Here is a 13,556-nt window from a genome sequence, read left to right as displayed (position 1 = left end):
CCCCTTCCCTTTTCAACAACTGGCCGGCTTATCCAAGACCTAGGCTGCTTCACTGTGTTTTGAAAACAAATGAGAAATTGCCTTTCAGTTTTTCCAGAGGTGACAAAGTCCAACATGAGCTAACTATGTCCAGTGGCAGTATGGGTGGGTGGCTTTTTGGTTTTGTTTTGTTTTCTATTTGAACATATTAACAAACATGGAAGCTTGCCTTGGTGTTGGCTGCAGAGAGTTCTCAGGAACTAGTACATGAATCTGCTCTGTTCCTGGAAGATGTCTAAGGATCTGCAGTTGGGCTACAAAATGGTAGCAATGCTGGTGTTTTAAAGAGCCCAAGAAGAGCCAGATGTCCTGACTGACCAGCACCCTGCCCAGCCTCACCGGCTGCAGATTCGCCTCGGGTAACACAACTGACCAACAGTGCCTTTGCTCAGAGGCAACGTGAAATGATTTGTTCCCTTTTGGCTGTGTCAGTTCTGCAAACCAGATAGCAGAGGCTACAAGCTCAGGAGAGCCTGCCTTTCTGGAACACCATTTGTTTGGACAGGACAGGCCAGTAAGGCTTTTCATCTCTTTAAACCTCTCGGGGTTGAGGGGGCGGGGTGAGGTGGGGGGGGTATATTTGAGGAATTCCTTTTTTTCAAAGATTTTTTTTTTTTTTTTTTGCCCCTTCCAACATTTTGTTTAAGAGAAAATGAGATGTCTATCTTCTGTTTCCTTATTTTTTTTCAGGAAAGCAAAGGGTTGTTGACTTCCTCTCTCTCCCCTCCCTTCCTTCCTTCTTCCCGAAGGTACTCATCTGAGAAAAAGAGAACGAAGTATTGTTCCTGTTCTCTTTCTTAAGTCATTTGAAACATTGTCCCTGCGAGTTCTTTAAGTTCCCTGCAATCTGTACACAAGAGAAAGAGGGAGAGAGAGAGGGAGAGAGACAGAGAGAGCAAGGGATCAGGTAAAGCACGGGGGCTGCTGCAGCCATTCAGACTCAGGAGCTGGTAAGTTACCCATGCAATCATTTCTACTTCCATTTCAATGTCCTTGGGATGGATACTGCTGTGGGCACCTCCAACAGAAAATGCCTTGCTGGGTATAATCCTTAATCAAAAGGTATGACTGATGGATGGCCCAGAATTTAAGCTTATACTTTTTTTTTTTTTTTTTTTTTTAAGAGGATACTGATGCTTTGCAGAGCTGAGGCCGGCAGAACTGGAAATAAAATTGCACTGGGGCTAAGGAGGACAGTGTTTTAGACCTGATTTTGGGTACAGATAGCGTGGCTGGGCTAGCTTGGAGCCACTGGAGTGTGTGATGTGTCTTACTGGAGGGTTCAGTGTTCCTCAGTGCTATGTCCTGGGAAACTTTTGAGGGGGTCTGCTAAGCTGTGGTTTGCGCTAGGGCTTTTGTTACTTGTTGTCTGGATTGAGGGTGGCCTTCTCTTGTTCTTTTCTTTCCATTCAAGAACACTCTTCCCCCCAAAAGAATGTTAAGTTATAACTGTTATTCTGCATCACTGAGGCTGGAGGAAAAAGAAACGAATGTCACTTTGAATTGTACCGCATGCTTATGTGTTCAGTTCCCACATGTGGACTGAGCGTAAATGTATTACCCCTGTCAATGGAAGATGTCACCTGCCACAGGAAAGAAGGCAAAGATTTGGGGGGCATATAGCTTTAGTTTTGGAAAACAACATGTGGCTAGAATAGGATTAAGATTGATCTTTTCTGACAGGAGGAGCAAAAAACTAAGCTACAGACGCGATCGAAAAATACTCACCCAGCTCCTGGTTTTCCAAGCACCAGATAGAACAGAGCAAACTGGTCAAGCTTATGCAGACAGCTAGTTTTGAAAAGTCTAACTTGCTTCACTTAAACTTGTCAGAAAGGATAATGTTACCAAGAACTCATCATGGCAAGCCATGAGGGAGTCAAGAGCACACTGTCAAAAGTAGGCCAGCAAGGTCACTCGGAAAGACTTTGTATAATTACTAATATTAGCCATTTAATTCAGAGAGGTGTTGAGTGGATGAAAGACAAAGATCATGCAGTTTTTGGAATATTCATTTCTATAAAACTTAGGGAAAGAACCTAGAAAGTGAAGAGTACACTAAAAACAACCAGTTTCTCATTTACAGATTAATTTGGCCAGACTGCACATGAACCACAGCCCAGTAATTAATCTTTACTCAGAACTGAGCCATCATCTTAATGAGACTCAGAAAATGTGCTGCCACCAAGCTGTAATGGACGTTTTGTTCCATTAGTGAGATTTCTTTTTTCTTCTCCTTTTTTCAAGAGGCTTTCCTTATGAGCACTGTAAAATGAGCAATGTAAGACAAGCTTGATTAGCGTTTGCCTGCTTCGGGATGCAAAATTATTCTAATAACACTTGAAAGGGGCTTCCAGCCACCCCATTTCATAGATCTTTGGGGTCAAAGGCTAGCCAGGACATACCGACTTGGGCATTTTGCACCTTTTGTCAGCAACTGTGACCCCAGGAGAAGACTCTGTGTTGTGATCTCGACTCGCTTCTTTCGGTTTCATTTTTTCTTGATAACATACTTAATTTTGTGCTTAATTAGAACGACATAGAATGTTCTGCAGTTTGGTTATTGAATAAAAGCATCAGATGCAATACAGTATGACAAAAAATGACGGCAGGGTCACCCTGTCTGAAGACAAGCAAGGTAAAATGTGGGTATGATGCCAAAGGCGCAGAATACAGCCACACTTCTAGCATGCATCTTCACTGTGGCCTGAGGTTAAGGAGCTGGGGATATGTTCTCTTCTTTAGAAGAAAAAATATGGATTATTTCCATTTAAGTTGTTAATCCAGTGCAATGAGAATATTAGTTTGATGTTGGGGGAAAATTTCATCTACATAAAGAGAAAAGCCATTTAGTCTAGTTGCTACCAATCTGTCTCCACTCAACTCCAGGGAGTTGGTGCTTATGGAAACTTCCACTGTGTGATTCTTCTTTGGGGTCATCGGAGGCTCTTTTGTGATATCATCAGGGGAACTCCTGCTCAGAATGATTCAGAATTTGATGCAAAGAAGATTTTGTTAATTTATTTGGGTCAAAACTGTGCATCTAATTACAAATTTGTCAAATAAGTGTTAAATTATGTTAGGATGTGTCCTGTAGGTTTTCGTGCTGCAATGTGAATCAAATTAGAGCCTCAAAAGCACGGACTTTGTTGTCCTACAAATTTGGGTTTGAATTCCAGCTTTGTCACTTGCTGACTATGGACCGGACTTAGGACAGGTTGTTCACCCCCCTAAGCCTCAGTTTCCTTAAGTATAAACTTGCATCCATGTAATAGACTTGTGAGGATTAAATAAGATTATGTATGTAATGCAATCAACCGTGGCAATTATGGACAACGCATGGCAAGGAGCGGGCAAGTAGCGGGTCAATCAATACCACCTGTAATTTTTTAAATTTTCATATATTACTTAAGGGTACTGTATTTTTGAAGATGTGGTGAATAGAACACTTCTTCCATAATCTGTCGTCATTATCTTTGGTCAATACTGTGACAAGGATCTATCAGAACAAAATTCCTCTTCACAGCTTTAGAGTTGGGCCCACATTTAGTGAAGGTATCTTGAACCCCAAATTCTTGTAAGATAAAGGAAGACAGAGCTGAATGTTTTGATGTTCATTTCCGCTCATGGCAGAAACACCAGATTTAACCCCATTAAAATGCCGGCTTTGTTCAGCAGAGCTTGATGCAGGGGAAAGGTTGCCCTGGAATAAAAGTTTTCAGCTTAGATGAGTGTTAGAAGAGACTGCAATTATACTGTAGATGTTCCATTCTCCTTTTCACCTACTTCCCTAAACCGTTGATCTCTGTGTGGTTGGTGACCTTTTCCCTGGCCATGGAGGGCTGGAGACATGTTTTTTTGGAGACCATCGTGGCAGTACCATGACTCAGCCACAGAGAAAGGACTTGAAATGACATGTTGTCTCCCTACTGAGGGCGGCACCCTTGGTGATCTCTCTCCCTAAACATTTTCGTAAAGAGCTACTTAACTTCACGTGGATAATAAGAACACCATTATTACCCTAGTGTGCGTCGGTGGCTGGAGGTGGGTGGGGGGTGTGGTTCATCCAACTGCTGTTTTTCTCTCACTTTAAACTTTAATACATACATGCTGATTAATTTGCCAAGTAATAAAGATACTTGAGCTTAGGTCTTGGTTAAACCTCCCTCTCTACTTTCCCAAAGAAAACGTACAACCACAGCAACGACCAGAAATCTGTCACTTATAACGCGAAACTTTAAGATTCTTTTGTTGGATTTCTGATACAGTAAAGACTTGTTTGAACAACTTAATCTTTGGAGAGCCACCTGAGGTTGGGGTGTTCTACATACTGCGCAAAAGGTACCTTCAAATGTGACTTCAGTGTAATGGAACAAGGAGCAAACTAGGAGTCACAGCACTTGGGTTCTGTTCTCGTCTGACCTCCACCATTCCCTGTATGTGGGACCTGGAAGGTTTCTTTACTTGCTTGGACCTCAGTTTTCTTGTCTCCAAAATGATGGAATCAAACAAAATCAGTGATTCTCAGGGTGGTCTGTGTGGGTTCAGTGTGCATCAGAATTTACCGGGGTGCTTGTTTACACTCTTCTTCCCTGCCCACTGCAGTGGGTGATCTGTGAGATATGATACCGACATCCTATGATTTTCTAAACAAATGGTAAGTGTCTTGTTCTGTTTTCTTCAGGATTGCACTGACATTAAATAAAAATGTATCTTTTAAGTGGAATTCCTTTTAAGTGGGATTCCTATTTGGCATCACATATTTTTTCCAGAAATTAGTTTTCAATTGATCAATTGTAATTCTAGAAGCTGTTAGTCTTATAAAGTAAGAAATATGCTAGCCAAACAATCTGTTGAGACTAATCAGAGTTCTATAACCATATATAAATCACAAAGAGAGCAATTGCTTAGGTGTATAAATACTATAATATTGCATGCATAGCATTTTTTGATTTATGCATTTCTATAATATTTTCCTCTTACAGTGAGCATGCATTGTATATTTAGTCAAGAAAAACAGACACTAAATTTTTCTATTCAAGTTTTAAAAATTATTCTTAGTTTCAATCTCATAGACTTTTTGATTTGTTTTTGCGTTTTGAAAGTGCATGCTTGCCGAGCTTATTTCAGACATCAGATCCTCGTCCCTAAGTTAGTGGTGACATGGAAAGGCAAAAGAATGATACTAGTGTTTGAAAAACCAGCACACACAAGCCATGTTAAATCTGCTTTAATTATAAGGAAAACCTGCAACTTAAAGAAGAAATTGTTCTGATTTTCTTGATTTTGTTTCTACCTACATCACTCAATTTTTTTCTAAGTTTATACCTAATTAAGTGGAGTAGCAAGGGATGCAGGTCTCCATCTGATAGGAACAGAGAGACAGGAGAGACACAACAGCACTCTTAGAAGCAGCTAGCCTAATAATGGCTGCTCACTTTTGACCATTCAAATAACAAATACTTTGGGGGAAAAACAAAGACATTCAGATAAAGGAATAAGAACATGTCTTCATCAGGAGATACGTGTAAGATAGGAGTTCACCAGAAAATAGACATCATGAGTATAGGGACCTCACCTGTTCACTGCGATGTGCTCAGGGCCTAGAAAAACACACGGCATCTAACAGCTGCACAATAAATATTTGTTGAATAGATAACTTAATACTTAAATGGGCTATAGAGTGAAATATGCTATGTTTACATAAAGCCAAATGCAGTAGCTAGTAAGTAAAAAAAGTTCACCAAACTTTTTTAGGGTCTAGGCGATGGCAAACTGCCAGCCTGACATATTTCTTCCCGGCCTCAACTGACTGCAATTATGGCTTGTTCCACCATTATGTATGTGGCGCTGCTATACTTATGTGTATTAAGGTGTCATCTCAGCAAGGACCCCACCTACTCGCTCATGGGAGATCAACATTTCTCAGATCCACAAAGAAGACTGTCAGTCGCATTTTATTTTCCATTTGTTTTCTGGGCAGATGATGGGTTAGCAAATTGTTTTTGGAGAAAGAAAGAGAGAGAGAGATGGTTTGTTTTTCCTTGGCTGGAAGAGCTGGGGGCCAGAATTAGCCTTGTAGGAAACGCTCAGGGCTCTCTGTTTTTTTTATAGGCAGGGTTGTAAATTCAAGTAAAGGGATGTCACTCGGGCTGAGTTTACACAAACATGAAGGGGTGAATTCAGGGAGGGAAATGTGATCTCCTTGGGGTGCACAATACCCTTTCCTTTATATAAGCAGGCAGTAGAGATTATCAAATGGACCAACACAGGATAGAGACAGATCTGTACTTTTTTGGCCAATTTAAAGTGTAAATATAAGTATAACAACAACAAGGGGCTCATGGGGTCTAAGGTTTCTGTCATTTGCAGTAGAAACTGAAAAATCTCTTTCTGTTCACACTGATAAAGCCAAGGACCAGAGCACACAAAGGCAATTTTGACCCATGCTATTTTTCTGTAATGTTACGGCCTCACTTAGACCTCATTCTATGATGGCCACAGGTCTAAAATGGCAGAATGAGCACCACCGTCACCCCCTACCACCAACGGCAACATTTAGAGAGGAGTCATTTCCAAGTTTGGAGCCTGCTAAGAACTGTATATACATCATTTCACCTCACCTTCCCATTCTAAGAAGTTAGTGCTTTGTTGCTCTCAATTCAGAAATGAGGAAAGACAACCACCTTGTTTAACAGATAAATTAGAGAAAGTAAGTGATTTACTCAAGGTCACTAAATTGACATTGCTTGTGTCGGGTTTCTCATCAAGGAGAAAAAGTTATCTGCAGCTAATAATATTTTTAAAAAATTAAGTTTCCCTGAAGGTCATGCTCCTCATCAATAGCATGGCATCGCCTGGGAGTCTGTTAAAGCACAACCCCCAACTCCATCCCAGACCTCTTGAATCTGAATCAGTATCTTAACATGACCTCCATGGGATTAAGATACACATTCAAGTTTGAGCAGCACTACATTAGGGGTTTGGCCTATTGTATACGGAGTGATTTCAGAATGTAGGTCCCTGTTCAAAAGAGTTACAAAAGCCATTTGTTAACCTTGACTTTATTGAGACAACAGAACTCCTTCCTGGAGAGTGATTACAGTGGTTATTGGACAAGTCTTGAGTCTATGCAACTCTCAGTTACATTAGGCATGATTTTTATGGTCACACCAAGCAGGTCAGCTCCACATCAAGGGACCCTGATAATCTCAAAGAGATAGGTCTGGGGTATTGTTTTTCAAGTGGGTTCTGAGCACCAAACATCAGAATCACCTGGCACAGATTTCTAGGCCTTCCCCAAATCTAATGAAGCTGGGAAGGGGGCCAATGGTCTGCCTATTCCATAAGCTACTAGCTCAGGATAAGGAAGTCCCATGAGGAGTAGTTGGGGTGACATCAGCCCCCAAAGAAAGGCAGCTTTTCAGCAGCTTGAAAAAAAATTTTTTTTTAAAGAAACCATACCAGAGAGAGTAAGCTCAGAGTGCTTCCAGGAAGAAGAGGTGTTCTACCAGCTTCTTCCATTGACTGCTGGAGAATGGGGACAAGAAACCCTGCTACCTGCCTTGAGTCTGCCTCAGGGAAAAGGACGGGGGCCTCTGGGGTCTCCAGCATCCCTGCCAAGGAGCAGATGCCAACACACACACCTCACTCTGCCCAGTTAGAAAACTTCATGGAAAGAATCCTTCAAGTTTCCTTTTCATGGGGACTCACCGTTCTGTCTTGGAACAGAAATCAAGAGGGGGTATTGTTGGAGGGGTGGGGAAAGGAAGCAGGGCCGGAAGAGAGTGAGGGAGAGGACCGGAATAGCCTCTGGTTTGCTTCGTCCAGGCCTCTGCCTGGATGGAGATGGTGGCTTCTCCCCCTTAATCAAGGCCCTCTGGCCTTCTTCCACAGGAAGTGCAGGGAGACGGAGAACTTCACGTTTTCAGCTCTGTTTTATGGAACACCCACCGCAGTACACCACCACTTTGTTTCTGGCTGTTTTTCTAGTTCAGGCAGCTTTCTTCCCCACAGCACAGTGGATCCTCCCACCCCCAGTAAACGCCCCCTCCACTGGAGGATTTTTTCAGTCAAGAAAGAAAGAAAGAGATCTTCCAGCATTATCATATGTGTGTGTGTGTGTGTGTGTGTGTGTGTGTGTGTGTGTGTGTATATATTTTTACTAAATATATACATATAATAAAAATATAGAAATACATATGATATACTAAATATATATATCCAGGTGCTAATGAGAACAATTTTAAGGTGTTAATGAGAACAATACTTAATCTATCAAGACGGGCTTCCTGAAATACTAGACCTTGAACTTTTAGGGTGAGCAACATTCAAAAAGTTCCACACAGTTACTCCTAGGTATGTGCAGAATCTCTCCTTCTACCAGGTTTTTTTCAGAGAGGTGGGTAAGGAGGGACTATTTGGAGCACCATCTTTTCTGACGCTCAGGAGACATCTAGTAATGCAGTAAGCAAGTCAGTGTTTCCTCCGACTTCGTCCGCAGTGTTCCTGCCACCCAGTCCAAACTCAGCACAATGACCCATCTCTGGCTCTGTCTAGGTCCCCAGGGGGGAGAGTTCTTATCTCCTGACTATAGCCCAGGCCCCAGGTTTGAGTAGCCATGCTGGAGAGGAGTGGAAAGCCCAGTTTGGGGACATGGTATAGCCTAGTACTGTGTCATTTTGAAGAAGGAAATCCTATCTAGTGTGTCTTTACAACCTCTAAGGGCGCAGACCCCCCACTCTTTACAATGGCTTACATTGGCTCCTTTGTGTTCCTTCTGATCCTTCTAGGGGAGGAATTTTGGCATTACATATTAATCCATGAAGCAGGGAAGGACCTTGAACCATGAGCACATCCCATTGCAGAATGATTAGAACATAAAGTGACAGACTTGTTTTCTCGACCACTATGGATTTTGGGGTGGGGAGATGGGGGGGTTTGGTTTACTTAACAAAGTGCTACTTCTTCTGCTTATGGCACAGAGGATTACACACATGTGTATAAACATACACACAGAGAGACACATAGCCTATCCCAAATCATTGTTCTAGAAGGAAACCATAGATTAGTACCAATTTATTTATTTGACTCAAAAATGTAGTTATCTCATTATTAATCCCCTAGACTTCCAAACAGACTTACTATCCCAATTATATTTTCCTAATAGGAGTATTAGAAAGAGTTTGAATTTTGTTAGCTAGTAACAGCAGGAGAGAAGTTGAGAAAGGACCAAGTGTTAATACAAACAATTCTTAAGTTTTCATTCACTAATTGTCATTTTGAAGATACAAGGAACACAGGACAGAAGTAGTCAGAGAATAGAGGACTGAGTATGCTTATTAACACATGAATAGATGGCAGATCAGTATGCCCGAATGCATATGGAAATTTAGTATATGACAAAAACAGCATTATGTTATCAGAGGGGAATGCTGAATCAAAAATTGGAACATTAAAAATAAGAAAAAATGAGAGATTCATTTTTTGAATCTCAGAGTAGGGAATATCTGGTTTTACCAAGAAGCTTTAACATTTATTATACATTTTATCACTTAAAATAAAGGGCTTCTATAGGGCTAAAACTCAGTTAATAAGATCGAAAGACAAACACAAAACTGGGGGAAACTTACAATGTGTATCACAAGGAACTTAATATCACAAGAAAGGGGCAAATGACATGAACTACATTTCACAGAAAATGAAATATAGTTGGCTCTAAAATTTACGAAAGATACTTATCCTACTTCCTAATAAGAATATATAAATTAAAACTAGGAGATACTATTTTTTACCTGCTTGATGAAACAAAAGATGAAACATTTATCAGTATATTTGTTTCTGGGGATTTGGAGAGTATTGTCATGCATCTGATGCAATAGTGAGCTAGCAAAACTTACTGTAGGGAGCAATTTAGTAATGTCTATCAAAATGTAAAACTGACTTCTCTTGGAATTAACTCTACAATATACATATAAGATGCAAAAAGACATTCCTACAATGCAACATATTTGTCACAGCATTATTTGAAATAGGGAGAAAGGAGTTTAAGAAGCATAACTGTGCATTAATAAGGGACTGATTAAATTAAGCCCAGTATGGCTCTAGAATGGAGTATTATGCGGCCCTAAAAAAGAATGAATAGAATAAAGTCCAGGAATGGATTCTAGGTATACACTCAACTGTGACAAAGGTGTAAAGGTAATGCAATGAAGGAAAGACAATCTTTGAAACAAATGGCACTGGAAAAACTGCATATCTATATGCGAAAGAAAGCCTGACCTTAGGCTCTTACTTCAAACCATACACATACATTAACTAAGAGTAGATCATAGACTTAAATGTAAGAGTTAAGATTATAAAAAATTTTTAAAGGAAATGTAGGAGAAAATCTTTGTAACCATTTTTAGTCAGTGATTTCTTAGTTATGACATAAAATGCACAAACAATACATGAAAAAATTGATAAATTGGACTTTGTCAAAATCAAAAACTTTTGCTATTTTTTTTTTAAAAAAGACACCATTAGAAAAATAAAACAAGTGAGAAGAAAATAGAGCTGATAAAGCCCTTGTTTCCAGAATATATAAAGAACACTTAACAACTCAAGAATAGGACAAACAACCCAATTAAAAGCTGGGTGAATATTTTGAATAGATACTTAACCCCAGAAGATATATAAAGAGCAAATAAACACATGAAAAGATATGTAATAGCAATAAAGAAAATGCAAATTAGAACCATAATGAGCTATAATTACATATCCAGTAAAATGTCTCAAACCAAAAAGACTAAAAATACCAAATGTTCTTGAGGATGTGCAGAAAGTAGACTCTTATCCACTGTGGGTTAAGACAGGTGGGAATGTGACAGGGTACTGCTAGTTGGGGAAACAGTTTGGCAGTTTCTCAAATAGTTAAATCTATACTTACCATGCAACCCAGCAATTCTACTTCTGGGCAACTACCCACTAATAAAGAAATCACATGTCCATATAAAAGACTCACACACAAATGTTCACAGCATCCTTATTCATTTGACCCAAACTGGAAACAATTCAAAGGTCAATCAGTTGGTGAGTAGAGAAACAAAAGGTGGTAGATGTAGTGGGGTACCTCCCAGCCATGAAAAGGGACTACTGCTTTGTGCAATGACGTGGTGAATGTCAAAAACTGCTTGCTAAGGAAAAGAAACCAGACGCAATAGAATTTAAGGAGCCAGATGTAGAACAAACATTGAATGATTTCATTTATTTGAAATTTTGAAAAACCAAAAAATCTAGAAAGGGGAGAAAGTAGCTGAGTGACTGACAGGGGCTAGAAGTGGAAGCTGGAAGTGACTGCAAATGAACATCATGGAACTTTCTGGAAGTAATGAAATTATTCCAAAAGTGGGGTTTGGTAATGATTGTACAACTATATAAATTTTCTAAAACTCATCACACTGACACTTAGAAATGTATGCATTTTATATTATGTAAATTATACCTCAATAAAACTGTCAAATTTGCGAAAGAAAAATGTGAGGAAGTTCTATACATTGTAATAATGGAGCAACCTCTAACCTGTACACCTGCCAGTGTACATAATGCTACCACTTTTATGTAAAAAAAAAAAACAAAAGTATATTTTTGGTATGCAGAGAATATCTTTAAAGAGATACAATCCTCCTGCTAATACAATTTGCCCTTGGGAACAAAACAGATGAATATAGGGGAAGGGAAGGAAAAATAAAATAAGAGGAAAACAGAGAGGGAGAGGCTCTGAACTCTAGGAAAGAGACTGAGGGTTGCTGGAGGGGAGGGGGGCAGGGTAGAAGAATGGGGTAACTGGGGATGGGCATGAAGGAGGGCACTTGAAGTAATGAGCACTAGGTGTTAAAGGCAACTGATGAATCACTGACCTTTACCGCTGAAACTAATGATACAGTATATCTTAATTAACCTTAAATAAATCAGTTAACTAATTAATTAATTATAATTTTTAAAAAAGAATTTGCCTTTGGGCAGGCGAGTGTGATGGCTGGGGTGGGGGAAGGAGTGTAAAGGAAACATTTTCACTGAATATCCTTTTGTAATCAATCAAAACAAATGAGAAGAGAGAGGAAGAGGGAGAGAGAGGGGGGAGCTGTGAGTCCCACACCAGCTCCGTGACTGTAGGCAACTGTCTGAGCCTCTAGTTCCTTATCTGTAAGATGAAGGGATTGGACCAGCTGCTCTCTGAGGATGCTTCTGACTTTTCAAGTTCTGTACTTGGAGAATTTCTTTAAGGATGATCATCTCACATCTGTCTACATTCCCACTGTCTTCCCGCTGCCAGCATGTCACGGACTATCACACAGAAAGCCACGACCCAAGGCTTTGTTCTTTCTTGCTCAGGTGCGTCTCAGTGTATCAGGTCCCCATAGTCTTGGCAACATGGAAAATATGGTTATTAACCAGGGTGACAAGGCATCCCAGCAAGCACATACGTGGGGAAGAAGTGACAAGTCAATACAGAGGAATGCTCACAACTCATGTTGGAGGGCAACTGCTTGAAATCAAGTCCCAGCCCTCTTGCTTGCCAGCAGTGTGGTAATAAACACATGGATAGTTCCAATTTCTTCATCTGTATGGCAGATACAAAACAGCTCCCCCCTCTTAAGATTTACTGTGGAGAGTAAGAGTGATAATTCATGTAATTGCTTAGTACAGTGCCCGCCTAATGGTAATATTCAATAAATATTAGCCCTTCTAATTATTAATCTGAATTCCCCTGCTCATGGGACCCACTTTCCTGGCAGTGGAGGGAAGGTAATCAAGCTGCATGTACTCACTAATGTCATGAGCTGGGAGTCCGGGGGTGATGGAATGGCTTGTTTTTTTTAAATCCAAGAACCCAAATGGAGATACTGGAGCCATTTCTGCTGCCCCCAAGCCAGTATCACTGAGGGAAACGTCTAAGGTTACATCCCTGGAGTCGATTATATCCATGTGATAAAGGCAAGCTGCAAAGAGACTGACATCAGGCTGCGAGGTCGAGCCTCATAAGTTACAGAGCAAGTTTCCATATGCATGATAAAAGTGCCTTAATTACACTTGGACCAGAAGATCATCAAATATTAATATCAGGGCCATCACATAACCTCCTTGCCATGGTAGCCATTCAGTAAATGTGAGTTGTGGCTTCCAAGCAAATCAAACCAAACGTCTTCCATCACCGTGATGTACAGAGGCTCATGGTCCCCAACTTCAGTCTCAGTGCCGCACAGCAAGGGCGGTATCTAAACCCAGACAACGTGGGGTCCCTGTAACTTTGTCTCAGCCACAGATAGTGGCCAGAACCTCACAACAAACTGATAGCTTTCAAGTGAACTAAAGGTCTCCTGTTTATAAGGTGATTGTGAACCCCTTTTGTGTACACTCCCTGCCTCATACATTACCATGTCACATTCTAGAACTAGGCTCCAGAAGGCATAATTTACTTAAGGGGGTTGCCCAGCTCATGTGCATCTGTTCTGCTTAACTACATCGGAACCATA

General features: G+C 40.5%; 1 protein-coding gene across 2 annotated transcripts in view; it reads left to right on the top strand.

The window, feature by feature from the left end:
- Nucleotides 1-417: 417 nt before the first annotated feature.
- The window catches only part of ZNF366 (zinc finger protein 366), a 66,962-nt gene continuing 53,823 nt past the window's right edge, over nucleotides 418-13,556 (top strand). The window contains exon 1 of one of the 2 annotated variants that reach the window (XM_059175208.1): nucleotides 418-553. The gene's annotated coding sequence lies outside the window, so the exon portion shown is untranslated. Of the gene's footprint in view, nucleotides 554-805; nucleotides 990-13,556 lie in introns of those variants that run through there. The other variant, XM_059175207.1, reaches the window with a different exon arrangement.

Source organism: Mustela lutreola, chromosome 5, assembly GCF_030435805.1.
Source record: "Mustela lutreola isolate mMusLut2 chromosome 5, mMusLut2.pri, whole genome shotgun sequence".
NCBI lineage: Eukaryota > Metazoa > Chordata > Mammalia > Carnivora > Mustelidae > Mustela > Mustela lutreola.
The sequence above is the reverse complement of the archived record's forward strand: the minus strand, read 5'-3'. Positions and strand labels throughout refer to the sequence as shown.